The following is a 6,228-nucleotide window of genomic DNA, read 5'->3' as shown; positions in this document are numbered from 1 at the left end:
CGTGGTGTTGTATTTCATAAGCCTGTTCCCAGACAGTGTTTACCCATGATTCTTATTTCCTCATCTCAGATAACTTTAAATGTATTGTTATCATTCAACAACCACCCCCAGATTGAGGCGGCTGTACGTGCCTCCCCTCTTTCATCATAAACTATATATTTTGCCCTTCTACTTTTGCTCAGTTTATACACACTATTATTCTGTTTTGATATGGTTTTGCCTTGAAATGATTTAAAATGAAATAAAAAATGGAAAGGGATTCAGAGGATGCCAGAGGGGCCACATTGATAGAAAAGCACCCTACATGAACACGTGGTCTGCACTGTACAATAGCTAACGTTAGCAGCTTAAGATGGCGTGACTGCAGCAGAAGCTACTGGGCAGTTATGGAGACGACAAAAAACATAAGTTAAATATAGGCTAGGTAGTTGTTAGTTTAGTTTGTTTTTATTCTCTGTTAATTAAATTCTATTCATTGAAAAAAAGCGAGAGAATCAGACCGGTGTAACGTCAATTTTTGCTACCCCGTCAAAATTTGTTACTGGTAGCAAAACATGTCGCAAATAAGCATCACATTTTGCTACCTTGTTAAACTCTGCTACCTAGTCAAAATCTGATACATATACCAAAATGTCATCTAAAGCTATAAACATTATTTTTTTGGTCTAGTTAAAACAATTCAGCAATTCATCTTGGTGGTTATATAGAGAGTAGTTTAAAAAGATAAAAAATATATATATATAGCTGAACTAAAATAATGTTCATACCTTGGAAGTTCTATGTATGAAGGTACCAACATTTCATGGGTGTAATGTCAAAATATCATACTTTTTCATCTCCACCTTGCCGCATTAGTGACTTAAGTTAGAATTAAGGGTGGTGGAATCTATGACTGGCACTCTCTCATATAGCACATACAAGCTTTTCTACTAGCAGCTGTCTGTATTTAATATGAATTAGTTACACATTAGTTACAGAAGACGTATGTATTGGTTTTTGATGAGCGTCCTTGGTCTGCAAGGAAAACAAATCTGGCCATGCGCTGTGCAAGGGGAAAATAGTTTAAGTTAGCAGTTTAATGTTGCTGCTGGGCCATGAACGGGTTTAAGTTAAACACCAACCATAAATAAAATGTTACTGTTATTAAGCACTGGTAATAATCTGAAGCAGTTGTATTTCAGAATAACAGAAGCCCGTTTTTACTTTAGTGAAGTAAGCTCCAATGTTTTTTTTTTCATTATTGAAATGAATGTTCAGCTTTCATATTGAAGCTTGTTGTGTACTAATAAAACCAATTAGTGTAGGAAATTGTTTGGATCGTTTAAGATGTTTTTCAAGTCAAGTAAGCGTATCTGAGTATAAAGACAAGCCTTTGTGTAAAGATGTTGGGGGGTTTTGATGAAAATAAATAGCAAATATTTATAACATTTAATTTTTTAATTTTCTGTAAAAATACACTCGGTGAGAGTCATTGTTTGAGGACTCAAACTTAAGCAACTCAAGTTTGTCAACCATGTTCTGTTAACAGGAAAGTACGACATGAAAAAGTGTAAAAGATGTAGCTATTTTTTTATGAAATGCAATGAAAAAAATACTATTAAAGTCAAAAACATGTTTAACATAATGTGTACATCTTTCATATAGAAACATGTGAGATCTATATTGTTAATTTCAATCTAACTATAATATTGCAGGCTTGCAATCCTAAGGACTGTCTTGTTTAAAAACTCTAAATATTTGCTGACATAGGAAAGAAAACCATATTTTGCCCCTAGCCAGCTGTAGGGATGATGTCAGCATTGCAGACGTACTTGGTCATCCAATGGGACCAGTTCCTGTCTTGCTGGTCATTTTTCCAACCCCGAAGCAGTTGTGGTTAATTCAAAATTAGTCACTGCTCTTTATAGCAACAGGAGGAAGGAGGCAGGTGTACAATGCTACATGCTATCCATGGTAATTGCCTATTCAATGTAAGAGGTGTTGAAGGAAGGGTTGTTTTAAAGAGGCCATGCAGATGCATTGTTAGAGCATTTTCTCTTTCCTGTTGAAAATCTCTTCTGAAATGTTTGCAAAAAAACAAAGTCTTGGTGGATCTGCCAGTATTACCTTGCTCTTGTCATTTCTATTCTGTAAATAAAGGTTAAGAGAAACAATATTTTTTTATTTTATTTCCTGAGTAAACTTTAGTCAACACGAAGGAAAGAAGTAATAAAAAGGTCATTATTTGTATGCAAAACAAGCAAATTATAAGAAAGAGAATCTTTGAGAGGCTAGAGACATCATCACATTAACCATAACCTACAGTAGCAGTAAACTCTTAAGCAGAAAGGTACTGTAAGTGAATGATTCATGATGTATTTCAAAAGAAGAAAACAAAGGTCATGCAGATATTCTAACAGTAGCTTTTGCTTGGGAAATCCCCACAATGCACATGAAAAAAGCACCTTTTAAACCTGCCATGTTTGTATACAAAGACAGCTTTATTGCTTTACCTGGATCTATGCCTTTGGGGTGTGTGTTAATACCAGTATCCCTTTTCAAATGCAGAAACTATGGACAACCTTCTCATATTGTCATAGATGTTTAAAATCCCTGGAAGAAATCATATTATATATAACCAGAGTCTGAAGTCAATTATTAAACAATTTGTGCATGATGTTTTTTTTTTGTCTTTCGTGCGGTACTTTGTCAAAGGCTTTTTCAAAATATCAGTAGATTATGTCATATGCAATGTCCTTGTTGACTCTAGTAGTCACCTCCTGAAAGAAATCTAGTAAATGAGTTAATGATTTCCATTACACGAGAGTAGATGTTAAAACTTCATGCTGATTTGAACTTGGCTCTCACCAAGATAAGCACCAACTAAGACGCAGCTTTACAGTAAACTAATGTGATCCATCTGTGTCTCCAGCCATTTGCGTTTCCTTCCATATGATGATGTAGATATCCTTCTGTCTGGTGTTAATGGCTGAAGTGTAATGCTGGCTCCAGGGATCAGCTTATTTTGCCTCCCTGGCGCATCAGCACACACAACGGCTGCGATGCTGGCTCCGGGGATCAACCACAGTGCGGCCTCCCCAGCGCATCAGCATGACAACCATCTGGACTGAGCTAAGTAGGGTACATCTCTGGGGTTTTCAAGTGGGCACCTTCCATCCTCAGTGTTTCGTCGACTAGCCCACGACACCTCAAGAGGGCTCGACGGTGATTCTGGCGTCCCAGCATCACCCCCCTCCGTCCCCCACTCAACTCAGCCCAGCTTACTTACCCGTACATCAGCGTTTCTTTCTTTCTACTGTGCTTGAGATCCCCAGCCAGAATCTTTCCGTCTCGACCACAGCCAGTTGCTGCTCCTCTCTGCTGCTTCAGATAAGCAAATAAGATCTACCCTTCCTATGCTGGCTGTCTCCTATAATGTTGTTACTATATAAATATTCCTCCATTTTGGTCATTATTGTAGTTTCCATGGTTTTACATATGATTGATGTAAAACTTATAGGCCTGTAGTTCACAGGGTCAAGTTTATCTCCCCTTTTAGACATAGGAACAATATTGCCAATGTTCCAATCCAGTGAAATGGCTCCTTTATTTATAGATTTCACTGGGCGTGAGCTGGGGTGAAGGATAAGGCAGAAGAAGCAGCAAGAAGCAGTTAGTAGGACAGAATGTGGTCACTGACTGAGGGCGACGATGCCTCACATCCCAGGGGCAGAGGACCCAGCAACCGAAACGGGATAGAAAAGATGGTCCCTGACTGAGGGCGACGATGCCGACCATCTCAGGGGCGAAGGGCCCAGCGACCGAAGACATGATAGAAAAGGGGCACTGACTGGGGGCGACAATGCCGCCATCCCAGGGGCAGAGGACCCAGTGACCGAAAACACATATGAGGGTTATGACTCGGAAAGCGCCCCTCGATAGGAGATGAGAGAGGTACCCAGCATCTGAGGCTTCTGTGCTCGTAAAACCCCTGATTGGCCGAGACGTCACGCTGCCTGGGACCTGAAAATAAGGACAAAGCATTGAGGTTAGTATAGGACTCAGCACGAGTGACCACGTCCTGAAGAGAGGCAGAATGGAACAGAGCCTCGAGTGAAATAAGATGACCGCAGGAGCTGCGACAGGACAGAGTTTGGCCGGGGGTCCGCTCTGACTCACGTGGTGAGAACCCCCCTGAAGGTAAGGGAGGCGGATGCCTAGCCCTGAAGTCGGGGAAGTGAGACTCACTTGCCCCCCAAAGGATGGACCCCCGGCACCTCACAAAAATTCCCGCACCGTGAGACAAACAAAAGACAGCACATGCCGACGCATAGCATAAACAAAAGACCAGAAGGACGAACAGGAAAAACAGAGGGAGATTAGTAATTGTTGGTAAGATGTGACTATGTGTATACCTGCCGCTTGGTGGAGAGGAAAAAAACCCTTGAGGCCGATTAGGGGAAAACCTCTGGTGGCCCCGCCGGACAGGTAGCCCCCACTCCGGGCATGCTAGCGATTTTAAAATGGGCTGCAGCTATATCGGAAGGAGATGAATGAACATAGGAATCTACTGCAGAAGAGGACCAGCGGCTCATGGTCTTGATCAGGCTGTGGTTGATGCTGGCTCCTGCAGCAGAGGTAGCTGCACCTATACGAAATGAATGGGGAGAATACAGCTGAGGAGGGAGGCCTGCTCTGGAAAGGAGGGTGGAGAGGTGGGCTGAGAACCAGTGACGAGTGATAATGGAGTGAGAGGAATCGATGAATAGAGGGTCCTTGGAGGGGGTAGAGTAGAGGAGGGAGGCTTGCTCTGGATGGTAGAGAGGTGAGTTGAGAACCAGCGATGAGTGATGATAGGAGCGAGAGGAATCAATGAACTGAGGGTCTAGGGGGCGGGGGGGGGGGGGGTTAAGGTTTCTTGCTGGGGAGATACCTTGATGTTGAAAAGAAGGGGCAGATAGGGGACTCTACTTGACAGCTGAATGAACTAACCATGCTGAAATTGATCCATCTTGGAGGTACGACCGAATGATGAAGTAAATTAGAAGCAGAAGAAACTGCGAGATCTGAGGAGACTGAAGGCGGCTGAGATGCAGATGAGATACCTTGACGTTGAAAAGAATGCAAACGGAGAATGTTCATTGATGTAGACATGCGGGAAGGTGAGGCAGAATGGAAGGCTCTTAAGAATCAGCTGTTAGGCAGATGGTCTCCATGAGGAGATCTTTGTAGGGGGTCAAGCAAACTTTCCGAAGAGTAGAGATGAGTGAATGGAGAATGTCTGTTGATATGGGCAGGAGGGAAGGTGCAGCGGGGGGGGGGGGGTCTTTTGAAGATTCCGCGAAGAGTCAGACGAACTACTGGTATGGAGAGAATGGTGGGAAGAGAAAAAATCCCTACCGTTGACGATGAAAGCCATGATCTGGTTTGATTGAAGAAATAGGATGAATCTGATTCTGGCACAGAACGTTTAAAAGACTGACCAAGCTGTAGAATATGAAGCTTTTGAAGGAGGGAGAGGGCTGCGGATATGAAATGCTGAGCAGATTGAAGGAGGTTGCTGAGAGTAGGATTCAGTCAAATAGCAGCTGTTGACGCTGGGGAGTCTGGGGGGTGGGGGTGCACGCAGCAGACGGGACCAGCTGACGGAACTTGGATACTAAAAGTGGAGGCAGAAGGGGAACTGGAACTGACAGTTGAGGTAGCAGCTAGAACTGAATGAACGTGTGTAAATCGACTGCTGGGGAAGCTCAGCATGCTTTGTGCTCCATTTTCTGGAATGGAGGGCAGAGATGAGATGTTGACTATCCTATGTCAGTTAATACGGGATCGATCTGCGGTCTGCTACTATCATGTCTGCTTGAAATGGAAAAGGTGAACTCACATTGAGAGACTGGGTTTCACAATTCCAGTTATTCTCCTAGTAGTGGAACTCCTTAACTCATAAACAAGACAGATTTCCAGTCTTACACCGCGTCTCTCACCATGTATTAATGCTGTAATATTTGAGAGGATATGTGAACATATGAATAGATTGCTAAGAAAATCAAGCACCTCGTATTTTTGATTAGATGGGGATTAGCATTAGCCTTGACTGCAGAATGCTTCCACGAACTGCGTATTGGAGGAAAGCGGAAGCGTTGGAAGATCTGGAGTAGTGCAGGTACAGATTTAGACTGTAAACTAAAGCAACTTGCATGCTATAATAGTGAGTAGATCTGAAGAGGGAGCAGAGATCTGCTGCAGTGA

Source organism: Acipenser ruthenus, chromosome 28 (genome assembly GCF_902713425.1).
Source record: "Acipenser ruthenus chromosome 28, fAciRut3.2 maternal haplotype, whole genome shotgun sequence".
NCBI classification, from domain to species: domain Eukaryota; kingdom Metazoa; phylum Chordata; class Actinopteri; order Acipenseriformes; family Acipenseridae; genus Acipenser; species Acipenser ruthenus.
This window is presented reverse-complemented; position numbering follows the sequence as displayed.